At 40.2% G+C, this 13,675-nt stretch overlaps 1 pseudogene; it reads right to left on the bottom strand.

The window, feature by feature from the left end:
* Positions 1 to 5,454: 5,454 nt before the first annotated feature.
* Positions 5,455 to 13,340, bottom strand: LOC102240087 (annotated as a pseudogene).
* Positions 13,341 to 13,675: the final 335 nt, after the last annotated feature.

The raw sequence follows: 13,675 nt of genomic DNA, 5'->3' as shown, positions 1-13,675 counted from the left end.
GGCTGCACTTAGGGATTGGGCCTGCCCTCTGCCACCCGGGAGTAGGCCTAAGCCAGCAGGTCGTTATCTCCCGAGGGGTCCCAGACTGTGAGAGGGCACAGGTCGGGCTGGGGGACCCCCCTCCCCCCCCCTGAGTGCACAAATTTTTGTGCACCGGGCCCCTAGTTTCTATCTATAAAAGCCTAAGTGACCATTTACGACCAAACGACCGAACGACCGGAACAACCTGTTGACCAGTCGCTATGATGCACACTGACCACCAGGGGGCAGACGCTCAACTCAGGATCTGCCCCTGGTAGTCAGTGCGCTTCCACAGTCAATTCCTCCCCCCAGCTGGCCAACCTCCCGCAACCCCTTCCCCTGGGCCAAACCTCCCATGGTCCCTCCCCCCGGCCGGCCACCCCCCTGATAGGCCTTGATCACCAGCCAGGCCTAGGGACCCCACCCGTGCACGAATTTGTGCACTGGACCTCTAGTTATCTTATAACAGAGAAATCTCTCATTTCTCTGGAAAGTTTGGTCTAATTGGGTAACATTTGAGGGAAAGATGTGGAAATATATGTAACTGTATCAAAACTTTGCCTGCCAGACCTAAGGAAGATTTCCATGCACTCTAGATCAGGGGTGGGCAACCCCTGGCACGTGTGCCAAACATGGCACGCCAGTAACTTTTGCTGGCATGAGAAACCCTCTCTTATAATCTTCCATTTACAATTTTTTTCTTAATATCGACTTTTTTATTTTTCAGATAAATTCAGTGTAGTTGCATCTTAGATAAATAAATAATTTTGCATAACAAGTTATCTTAAAGACCATAGACATGGATTGACGAGAGAGGGGAAGAGCAATTTCTATGCCTCTGCCTTAACTCTCCCTGCCTTCCTAGATTTGACCAGTGTTTTGGTTTCATCTACATACGCTTGTGAATCTTTGTTCTCAGTGATGAATTTTGTTAAGTCTCGTAATAGGAGTAGCCTGACGGATGAAAGTAGTAGCTCGTGCATATCTCTGAAGGTCACGAAATATAAACCTGATGTAAAATCTCTGTCATCAGTGATGCAGCAGCAAAAGTCCCACTGATAATATCAAACGGAGTCATAAAGTTTTCTGTCGGACTATCAGTGTACATGTATACATTAAAAAATAAATGTATTTTTCATCATCATATACTGTGTTTTTGTCGCTCGAATGAATTTTATTATTTCTTCAAGGTTCTTCACATACGTACACCTTAAGAGATATCAAGTAGGCGTAACATGTTCTCAAAAAATTAGGGTTGGCACGCAGAAGAATTTTGAGTCAGAGATTTTGCTGGTTTTGGCACGCACTCACAAAAAGGTTGCCCACCCCTGACCTAGATTAAAAAGTGGGCAATGGTCTGCCTGTTGGCAGAGTAGAAACCCAAACTCAGCCCTCAGCAGAGAGAGGCAACATCTCCTGGGGCAGAACATGAATCAATAGTTTCTAATTCCCCAACAAGCAGTGAATCATTAAAGTTTATTCAGGGAAAGGATAATTCACAGTGTTTTCTAATCAAGTCTGTAAATTACAGACAAGAAGTCTATTCTTCAAGTCTCAGTGCCTTTCATCCTGGAGGAGAAAACAGCAACAGCTGATAGAGAAGGCATGAAAAAATTCCCTTAGTATTGAACTGTTGACTTAATTAAAAACAACACACTCTACTTTTTACAACAAGGTAAATGAATGAAAGTAAGAGCTCAATTTTTACTGCTTTGAAACAAAATTGAAATATGGAACTGAAAACAGCTTTAAGAAAAATGAGACATTTTAAAACCTTGAAGTCCATTCTACTGATTCTGTGCCTATATAACACTAGATGAAAGGCCTAATTTATTCATATACCACACACACACACACACACACACACACAATTTGGCATCAAATACAGAAATCTTGAACTAAAAATACAACATAAAAACTTTCCCATAATTAGTGAAACCTGCATGGTCTTGGCAGCAGAAAACTGTCAAACTGACCTATTTGAAAACACCTTCAAAATCCACAGCACACAACCCCATAGGAAACAACACTACTGCAGATAAGCTCAAAGTCAAAAATTACAAATCACATAAGGAAATAAATCACTAAGAGGGAGAATAAAACAGGGAGAGGCAGAAACAACAAACGAGAAAAATGTACCTCCAAAATTCAAGATACTAGAACAATCTAAAGAGATTTAAAAATAACTTTAGAACATCCAAACCTGTAGAGAATTTTTATGAGTTTATTTGAGCCAAACTGATGAGATATGCTGGGAAGCAAGATCTCAAATGATCTCCTGGAAATTTCTTTTTTAAATATATTTTTTTTATTGATTTCAGAGAGGGAGAGGGAGAGACAGATAGAAACATCAATGATGAGAGAGAATCATTGATTGGCTGCCTCCTTCTGGGAATCAAGCCAGAAACCTGGGTATGTGCCCTGACCAGGAATCAAACCGTGACCTCCTAGTTCATAGGTCGATACTCAACCACTGGGCCACACCGGCTGAGCTCCCCTGGAAATTTCTTGAGTGAGAGAATAGAAGAACTGATATTTTAGGTCAGCAATTTTCAACCTTTTTTATCTCATGACTCAAGTAAACTAATTACTAAAATTCTGTGACACACAAAAATATAATTTTTGCTGATCTGACTAAAGAAATAGGTATAATTTTGATTCATTCACACCAGATGGCTATTGTTGTGTTAGCTGCTGTCATTTTTTTTTATTTGACAGTCTCAGGGAAAAGAAGTTAGTGCTCTTGATGAAACAGATAGTGACACTGCTCAAACTGCCCTGAGCCCAGGGTCCAGGTGGGCCTCTTCTCTTCATCCCTCCACCCAGTAAAAGAAAAAAAGAAATTTCCAGACATGAAAAGACTGAAAGTTTACTTTTTACAGGTTCTTGCTGAACGAGCTATTAAATGATATACTTAGGAAGAAAGAAACTGAACTCTGAAGGAAGGAATGGGTGCCCAAAGCAATTGTGAGCAAGGGAACTGGTAAACATATTGATAAACCTACAAATAGCTTTAAAAAAGTAACTAGTGTCCTAGCCGGTTTGGCTCAGTGGATAGAGTGTCGGCCTGCGAACTGAAAGGTCCCAGGTTCGATTCCAGTCAAGGGCACATGCCCGGGTTGTGGGCTCGGTCCCCAGTCGGGGGCTTGTAGGAGGCAGCCAATCAATGATTCTTTCTCATCACTGATGTTTCTATCTCTCTCTCCCTCTTCCTTCCTATCTGAAATCAATAAAAATATATTTTAAAAAAATAACTAGCTAAAAATATATCAGTAATTAAAATAAAAAAGAAAAGAGGCAAATATTCTGATTATGTGTGGAGTTGTAAAGTCACTCCATGGTGCCTAAAATGTTACAAATACATGAAGATATAGTTTTTATTAATTCTTTATTTTAACAAAGTTATTTTCTACCAAATTGTGTGTTTTTTAACATGTCTTTAGACAAATCACTAGGTATCCACTATTTCCACCCCATCTCCAAAGACTTTTCATTATAAAGGAACAACAACAAAAATCAACAGTCTCATATCAAAAGATTAAATTTTAAATGTCATTCTGTATGCTATAAGGCACATTATCTATGTACAATCCAAATATTTTAGGAAAGGGGAAAAGAATTCCTTTCCTTTTCCAGGCCAGACTTGTCTCTTATCTTAATTCCATCTAATACATAACACAAATATCAGATGAGATATAATCTAAATCATAGCATTTGGCTTTAAAAATCTTTATTAGAGATATTGTAAGAACCCACAAGATAGGAATGATTTTCTGGAACCATTTTCTCCTATGGAATGTGACGTTCTCCATTTTTTTAAAGTATATTGACTTTAGAGAGAAAGAGGGAGAGAGAGACATCAATTTGTTACTTCACTTATTTATGCATTCATTGGTTGATTCTTGTATGTGCCCAGACTGGGGATCAAACCCCCAACCTTGGTGTATCAGAACAATTCTCTAACCAATGGAGCTACCTGGACAGGGCTGACATTCTCTATTTCCTAAGAGTAACAGTAGAGATTTTTCTAATCAAAATTCAGAAAGATATGACTTGAAGAACATCTGTTTACTTCGCAACTTGAGGTAGCAATACAAATATTTTAACTGATTATTTTAGCTGTTCACTTTTGAGATTACTAATTCAAAGGTCTACATTTTAAAATCATTTTTTATTTTTCAATTACAGTTGACACACATATTACATTAGTTTCAGGTGTACACCCCAATGATTAGACATTATATAACTTACTAAGTGATAATCCCAATAAATCTCATTCCCATCTATCACCATAAATAGTTATTAGAATATTATTGGCTATCCCTATGCTGTACTTTACATCCCCATGACTATTCTGTAACAACCAATTTGTACTTCTTAATCCCTTCACCTTTTTTGCCCATTCCCCCCAACTTCCCTCTCGTCTGGCAACCTTCAAAATGTTCTCTGTATCTATGAGTCCATCTCTGTTCTGCTTGTTCATTTATTTTTTTTTAATTAAAAAAATTTTTTTTTATTGATTTCAGTAAGGAAGGGAGAAGGTGAGAGAGATAGGAACATCAATGATGAGAGAGAATCATTGATTGGCTGCCTCCTTCATGCCCCCCACTCGGGATTAAGCCTGCAACCCAGGCATGTGCCCTTGACCGGAATCGAACCCAGGCCCTTCAGTCACAGGACGACACTCTATCCACTGAGCCAAACCAGCTAGGGCTATTTTGTTTTTTAGATTCAATTGTTGATAGATATGTATTTATTGTCATTTTATTGTTCATTTTTTATCTTTTTTTCTTAAAGAAGACCCTTTAACGTTTTTTTTAAAATGTTTTATTTATTTTAGAAAAGAATAGAGATAGAAACATCAATCGGCTGCTGGAATCAAACCAGTGATTTCTTGGTTCATGGGTTGATGCTCAACCATTGAGCCACACCAACTGGGCTGCTTTAACATTTCATGTAAAACTGTGTTGGTGGTGATGAACTCTTCTATCCTTTTCTTGTCTGGGAAGCTCTTTATATATCCTTTGATTCTAAATGAGCGCTTGGCTGGGTAATCTTGGTTGTAGGTCCTTGCTTCTCATCACTTTGAAAATTTCTTGCCACTCCTTAAAGGCCTCCATTTTTTTTTCTGAAGGCCTACATTTTTAAAAGAGGGATGGAAATCTTTGTGTAAACATCAGCTTCTGTGTATCTCTCTGCAAAACTCTAGAAATTGTGTTTGAATTATAAAAAATACATATCTATTTCTGTGCCTTTCTTTCTTTGTATATTTCATGTTTCTATCTTAAGACAAATCAACAAGGCTTTCTCTCTTGGTTCCTCTTTCTGCTTTTCCCTTTTTTGCTTTTTTTTTTGTGTCTCCTCTCATTTTCTTTCTTGTCTTCTATTTCTTTCCCTTAACTTTCAATATTGAAAAACATTTTTATTTTTTCTATATTTGTTGATTTTTATTTGCAATCTCTTTTTCAACACAATTTACAGACTCATTCCCATTCTGATTATATAAGTGCTAAGTGGCAGAAAGGTCTAGAATAAATACATCAAAACAAAGAGGCAAAGCTGTGAAAGAAACTAAGTTGCGTGCAACAGTTCTGTCTATGACGATGGGGGATGTGTCAGGAAATAATACAGAGTAAGACAAAGCAATTGGACAGTTTGAGCTAAAGTTCTTTCAATCATCTTTATCTTTAGCTCCATGTTTAAAGATACTTAGGAACTCAATGTAATTGAAACTTCCGTTTTTGTCAGTGGGTGCTTCTCTGTACAGCTCCTCCACTTTCTTGTCTGTAAACCTACCTCCCATCCCTGTGAGCAGCTCTCTCAGATAATCTTCCTGAATGGTACCAGTTGCTTCGTCATCAGAGTAAACAATAGCATTGCTGATGACATCTCCAGGATTTGTGCCATTTAACTTCTCACCAAACATCATGAAGAGCATGGTGAAATGTACAGGCCCTGGAGTCCGCTGGATTCTTCCCTAGAGGAGCAAGCATATCATGCAAACTTCCTTGTCAATGAAACCTCGGTTCTGATCAATCATGTTGAAGGCCTCCTTAAACTCCTGAATCTAGGACTGGTCAAACATGACAAGCACATTAGATGTTGCCTGCTGGGGGCGCTTCTTGGTGGTGTGGTCTTTGTTTTTGCTGGACACGGTGGCTGTTTAATTCGCCACAGAACCCAGGCTGCCCCGCACGAGACAACGAGCAACTCCTATGAAGCGGTGCCATGACCTGAAAAACATTTTAAAATAATTTATTTGAAAAATGATATAGAAGAAAGAGTACAGGTTTCAGATCACACAGACAGGGATTCAAGTCCTAGTTCCTCACTTCCAAGTGAGGAACTTGAGCAAATTATCATCCCCTCTAAGATTCAGTTTCCTTAACTGTGAAGTAGGGCAATGAAGCCTACCCCAGACTTGTCAGGATTACCTGAGATAAAGTATGTGAAACAGCCAACATAAGTGGCCAATAAACGCTGGTTCACCTTCTCACTCAAATAGTTTTATGTTCTTTGTTCTTAATTTTGAAAAGCAAAATAAATGGAATGTTTTCTATTTCTCTCAAAAACTTGCTTTATACTTAGCAAACCTGAATTCACTTTTTCTTCCATTAATAATTAGTTGGGGTTTTGATGGAAATGGTTTTCCCACCCATCACTGTCTAGTATCCTATTAGACATTAATAGAAGTCAAATAAGTTTGCATGTGATCTCTTCTTATACATTCATGGTGCATACTGTCCTATTAAAAGCAATTCTTGCCCTAGCTTGTTTGGCTCAGTGGATAGAGCATGGGCCTGTGGACTGAAGGGTCCCGGGTTTGATTCTGGGCAAGGTCACATGCCCAGGTTGCAGGCTCGATTCCCAGAGTGGGGCCTGCAGGAGGTAGTCGATCAGTGATTCTCTCTCATCATTGATGAGTGATTCTCTCTCTGAAATCAATACAAATTTATTTTTTTAAGCAACTCTTTGAGCACTTTCTGGTAGCAACTTTAACTCAGTATTTTACCTCCTTAGTTGACCATACTTTCATGTAATGGTTATTCACATCCTGCATAAAATTAGAGCAACCCCTTTTACAAATCTAGAGAGATAAGTGGACTTCTATAAACTTCAAGCAATTTTCCATAAATATAACTTCTTTTAACAGAGAGATAAGAGTTAAATAGCATCCAATTAAAAGTGTATTCTTGGGCAAGGGCCTAAAGAATTTCAATTTGGTGTTTTGGGTTGTCTTGATGTTGCCTGTTTTATTCTTTTTTTAATGTGGCTATCAGTTAAAGGACACTGGCTGAGTGTTCCCACAGAGTACTAAGAGTACTTTGTCACAAAGACAAATCACACACATTCATTTTTAAAAAAATATATTTTTATTGATTTCAGAGAGGAAAGGAGAGGGAGAGACAGAAACTTTAATGATGAGAGAGAATCTGATCGGCCGCCCCCTGCATGCCCCACATTGGGGATCGAGCCTGCAACCTGACCAGGAATCAAACCTTGACTTCCTGGGTCATAGGTCAATGCTCAACCACTGAGCCACGCAACCAGGCCCACACTTTTTTTTAAAAACCTGTTTTCTTGTCATGAACGTGGGAGATCAGAGGTTTTTTTACAGGCTTGCTCTGAGCACCCAATGAGATTACCTATGTGAAAGTGCAGCCTATACTGGAGCAGTTCAGACTAGTTACAAAATAATGCCTTTGGGATACTGTCAGTCGAGGGAAGGACAGAAATAATCATCATTGCCCAATTGGCCAGGGGGAGATCTTTGAGCTCAGAGCGAACCAGGGTTGATTTTTCTTTCCAAAGGAATTTTTAGGGTACACATAACACTCAGATTAGATGACTTAGGCCTGGAGATATGGGCTAGTGGGAGGAAAGAAAGAAAATACACTATCATAGGGTTGTTATGAGGGCAAGGTAAACATACAATAAAGATAAGCTATTATTAGACAGTAGTAAATGCTGTACTGTTTGAGAAAGACATATCTAAGTGTCTAATGAACGGCACTCATGCCCACTTATAGAACTAAAAGCAGGCAAAATATCCTCAAAATTATCAGAAAGAAAAAAATCCAAAGAAAACACAGAGAATCTACTGAAAGACAGTAAAAATGAAGGTATGCCAAGGAAGCATAAAAATAGAAAACAAAATAAGGTTACAGAACTAAAACTATACATAATAATTAAAATAATAAATGTGAATGAGATGAACTTAATGAAAGAAAAATACTCAAATTAATCAAACAAACAGAATCAGTCTACAAAAAGCCACATCTAAAATCAGAAATTGATAAAGCCTAATATTGGTGATAATGGGGCAAAGCTATCCTGGGAAAACAAATTGGTATAACATTTCTGGAAGGAAGTTAGCCTAACTGTATCAAAACGTAAAGCATTCATTCCATTGTATTGAGCTAATCCACTCTAGAGATTAGCCTGAGGAGAAAATTGCTCAAAAGCAAAAAGCTGAGCTCAGGATGTTTATCATTGTGTGTTTATGGTGAAAAAAAAAAAAAAAAGCAAACAAACTAAATGCTCAACAATAGGAGACTGGTTGAGTAAACCATGGTTTATACCAGTAAATATCCTGAATGGTTGGCAAACATTAACAATCATGGTGTTAGTCTATAGCTATTGGCTTGGATATCCATCCAGTACATATTCTGAGTGAAAAAAGTCATTACAGAAGAACATGTAAGTCATGATCTCATGTATGTGAAACTATACATACAATTCTATGTGTATATACTGCATAGAAATGTCTAAAGGATGTTCACCAAAATTGTTATGGCTCTTGCTCTGGATGATTTTTGGGGGATGATTTTTATTTCCTGTTTTGTACTTTATCTTGGGTAAAAACATTGGTCGTGAGAACACTGTTTTTGTGTATGTGTCTAAAAACCTATACCCCTTTAAAGCCACTGGGTCAGCCTATGCTTCATTCCTGTCATTCTCCCAATTATAAGCTTTAGGAAGGGGAACACATGGGTGGCTATTAGGAAAGTCATACCCAGGCAGGTTTCCTGCCTGGCGAGACCAATAGGGACTAGTCAAGTAGAACCAGCCATCTCTAGGATAGTAGTTAAAGCAACTCTTGCCCTGGCTGGGTAGCTCAGTTGGTTAAAGCGTTGTCTCCCATATGCCCAGGTTTCGGGTTCAATCCCTCCTTGGGGCACATATAAGAATCAACAAATGAATGTATAAATAAGTGGAACAACAGTTCTTGCCTGGTGGCTCTGTTGGTTGGAGCATCATCCCATGCACTAAAAGGTTGTGGGTTTGATTCCTGGTCAGGGCACATACCTAGGTTTGCAGGTTTGATGCCTGGTCAGGGCACATATGGGAGGCAACCTATCTCCGACATCGATGTTTCTCTCTCCCTCCCTCTCTCTCTTCCCTGCCTCTCCCTTCCCCTCTCTCTAAAAATCAATAAGCATGTCCTTGGGTGAGGATTTTTTTTAAGTGAAAAAATATTGATATCTCTCTTTCTCTCCTCCTTCCTCTCTCTCTAAAATCAATCAATAATTTTTTTTAAAGGCAACGGTTAGTTCAGGAGTCAAAGAGTTGCTGAATGCAGGCCCTTCTCTGTTTGTGTGTTTGTTTATAACAATTTCTTGGCTTCTATGGTGTCTATAGTGCAACTAGGATTTCCCCCAAATTAGAAATCTTCAGCGACTAATTTCTGGGACTTCCTGAGGCTGCTCCGTGCTATCAGCTGAGGGTTCCTGCAGCAGTGGCTCCATCTGTAGCAGTGAAACAGGGTGAGTCTAGAAGGAGCCTCCTAATGCTTTTATTTATTGTTTGACTCTTAAAAAAAAAAGCATCAATTACTTTTGTAAAAACAACCAGGCTAAGCTATTTTGTAAAGGATAGAGTGGCCAACTGTGTCCCAGTATGATAAGGACTGAGACTGGTCCACTGGATGCAACACAAGGAGGTTAGTAAGTGACCTGATCAAAAACAGTGTCTGTGTGGTGGGGGCAGGGGAATGGCTTAAGCGAGAGGAGAAGTGAGGAAGTGGAGAGAGTAATTTTGGACAGCTATTTCTGGAAGTTTGGCCATGACAAGAAGACAGGACACAGAGCAATGTGTGACTGAAGAAAGGAATGGGGAGGCAGGAAGAGGTATTTAATTTTTGTTTGTTTTTGTTTATTTTTAAGATTGAAAAGAGCCTGTAGAGCCTGGCTGGTGTGGCTCAGTGGTTGAGCACCAACCCATGAACCAAGAGTCCCTGGTCTGATTCCCAGTCAGGGCACTTGCCCAGGTTGTGGGCCCAATCCCCAGTAGGGGGTGTGCAGGAGGCAGCCAATTGATGTTTCTATCTCTCTACCCCTCTTCCTTTCTCTCTCTAAAATCTCTTTAAAAGAGAGAGACATACCATAGCTAAGATTTGGAAACAGCCTAAGTGCCCATCAGCAGATGAATGGATTAGAAAACTGTGGTACATCTACACGATGGAATACTATGCTGCTGTAAAAAAGAAGGAACTCTTACCATTTGCAACAGCATGGATGGAACTGGAGAGCATTATGCTAAGTGAAATAAGCCAGTCAATGAAGGAAAAATACCACATGATCTCACACATTCATGGATAATAGAGACCATTACAAACTTTTGAACAATAATAGATACAGAGGCAGAGCTGCCTCAAACAGATTGTCAAACTGCAGCGGGAAGGCTGGGGAGGGTTGGGGGGCAGGAGGGAAGGGGGTAAGAGATCAACCGAAGGACTTGTATGCATGCATATAAGCATAACCAATGGACAATACTCTTTGTAATACTTTAAGCAATAAAACAAAATTTAAATAAATAAATAAAAAGAGAGAGACACATCGATCTCTCTCTCCCTTCCCCTCCCTCCCTCCCTTCCACTCTCTCTAAAAGTCAATGGAGAAAATATCCTGAGAGGATTAGAGAGAGAGAGAGAGAGAGAGAGAGAGAGCCTGTAGATAAGAAGTGGATGACTCAGCAGGGAAAGGGGATGCTTGCTCCATAGTGGCAGTACCTGGTAAGCGGGGAGGGAGTGAAAACCAGAGCACCAGGAAAGGAGTTGGCCTTAAACAGAAAGAGGAATGCTGAAACTGGAAAGGAGGAAAAGCCATGTAGAGGTCAAATGGAGAACAGAGATTGGAACAGAGATGGGCCTGCAGGGGTCAGTGCCACCATACAGTTTTGAACTGGGAGCACTCACCCTGTTCGACTCTAAAATGGGAAAGCTGTCTGTGATGGAAATGTTCATTATCTTGACTGTGGTGGTTTCACAGGCACAAACACACGTTAAAACTCATCGAATTGTACACTTTAAATCGTGCAATTTATGGTACATCAATTATACCTCAATAAAGTTGTGAAGAATTTCTTTTTGTGCTTTTAAACTGGCATGCCTCCGTCAACAGGGGGCGTGGTTGTGCACCACAAGATGAAAAATGGTTTTCCTGTGTTTTCGTTTCGTGGTTTTGTTTTTCCTGATCTTTTCTCGGATAACAGAGCTCTTACTTACAGGCATTAAAAGAAAGCAATTAAGTAATTACAGGCATGAAGATACAGGCAAATGAATGTGCAAAGGTTAGAGTAAAGCCCAGAGCTGCTGAAATATCTCCGTGCCAGAGTAGCAAGCATTTATAGACTCAGCCAGAGAAAGGATGAGATAGCAAGACAAAAACATTTCTTCACAGTCATGTGGGAGCCAAGTATAGGATTCTCTGATGGCAAAGATTACAGTTGCTGCCTTCCAGAAAACAGGTTTGCTACCCGTTTTTGTGAGTAGGTCAATGCCGAGACACACATCACCCTAATGGCTGATTGAAGATGTGAAGGGTACAGAATTGAGAAGAGGCTTTTTTGCACACACGCTAGTTTGAGGACTTTCCTGCAGCCTGGACAGAGGAGCCCTTGGCCCCTGACCGACAGAATCGTTGTTCTCTCCTCTGTTAACTCCTCAGTGTAACATTTTGGGGCAATTCATTTCTTTTCTTTGGGTCTCTGTTTTCTCATCTGCAAAATCAAATGGATAGTCTTTGCCTTTCAGAATTAAAGTGAAATATTCTAATGAAAACATTGAAAAAGTAAAAGGAACTGTCTGTAAATAAGAGATCTTAATGCAACTAGACAACAATAGACAACACAAGATGTGAAAAGGTTATCTACACCCTGGGCCTCCTCTGCCTCTTCCAGATACTTGTGGCCAGTTTTGTTGATTGTGGACACTGGTAAATGACTCCTTCCTTTCACCCAGAGCCCCATCCACTTTACCTATCATAACAATACCATGGCATTATTAGCCCATCTTACAGCTGTGTAAAAAGAGGTATAATTTAAGTGTTTCTCCTTGGGTTACAAGCTAATAACACAGAAGAACTGGGATTTGAACCCAGAACTCAAAGATATACATATATTTTTTATTGATTTCAGAGAGGAAGGGAGAGGGCAAGAGACATAGAAACATCAATGATGAGAGAGAATCATTGATCGGCTGCCTCATGCATGCCCCCTACTGGTTATCAAGCCCGAAACCCAGGCACGTGCCCTGACTGGGAATCGAATTGTGACCTTCTGGTTCATGGGTCGATGCTCAACCACTGAACCACACTGCCTGGGCTGTCTGCTAGCTTTTAAAACACTAGTATCTCGTCAGTGTATTCAGTGGTCCTGCAGATCTTTCTCTTGTTTCAATAGTGTTTGAGCTGAACAGACCTAGGGATGCCCTTCTTCCAGCCTCCCACCACCTTCCAACTTCTTTTCCAGCTGTAACCTTCAGAGCCATCTTCTGCCTCCAAGACCAGTCAGCATCATTTATTGAGCTTAACTCCAATTGCCTAGCAACCATGAGCTCCCAGATTCCTTAGAATTTTTCCACCAAGGAGGAGGCCACTGTCAACCACCTCGTCAACCTGCATTTGCGGGCCTCTTGCATCTACCTCTCTCTGGGCTATTTCAACCATGACTATGTGGCTCTGGAGGGTATGGGTCACTTTCTCTGAGAGTTGGCCAAGGAAGAACTGAAGGGCACCCAGAGTCTCTTGAAAATGCAAAACCAGCATGGTGGCCACACCCTCTTTCAGGACTTGCAGAAACTGTCCAAAGAAGAACCTGAACCAAGCCCTTTTGTGTGTTTTTTTAACCAAGCCCTTTTGGATCTGCATGCCCTGGGTTCTGTCCACACAGACCCCCATCTCTGCAACTTTCTGGAGAACCACTTCCTAGATGAGAAGGTGAAAGTCATCAAGAAGAAGGGCAACTACCTAACAACCTCCACAGGCTGACTGGCCCCCAGGCTGGACGAGTATTCCTCCAAAAGGCTCACCCTCAAGCATGATTAGAAGTCTTTGAAGTCCAGAGGCCTTTGAGGGTTTCCTCTGCATACCCTGGTGTCAGGATTGTACCTGAGCCTCTCCCAGTAGCCACTAGGCCAGTGATGGCGAACCTTTTGAGCTCGGCATGTCAGCATTTTGAAAAACCCTAACTTAACTCTGGTGCTGTCACATATAGAAATTTTTTGATATTTGCAACCATAGTAAAACAAAGATTTATATTTTTGATATTTATTTTATATATTTAAATGCCATTTAACAAAGAAAAATCAACCAAAAAAATGAGTTCGAGTGTCACCTCTGACACGTGTGTCATAGGTTCGCCATCACTGGCTTAG

The sequence above is a fragment of the Myotis brandtii genome, unplaced genomic scaffold (genome assembly GCF_000412655.1).
Source record: "Myotis brandtii unplaced genomic scaffold, ASM41265v1 scaffold160, whole genome shotgun sequence".
Taxonomy (NCBI): domain Eukaryota; kingdom Metazoa; phylum Chordata; class Mammalia; order Chiroptera; family Vespertilionidae; genus Myotis; species Myotis brandtii.
This window is presented reverse-complemented; position numbering and strand designations above follow the sequence as displayed.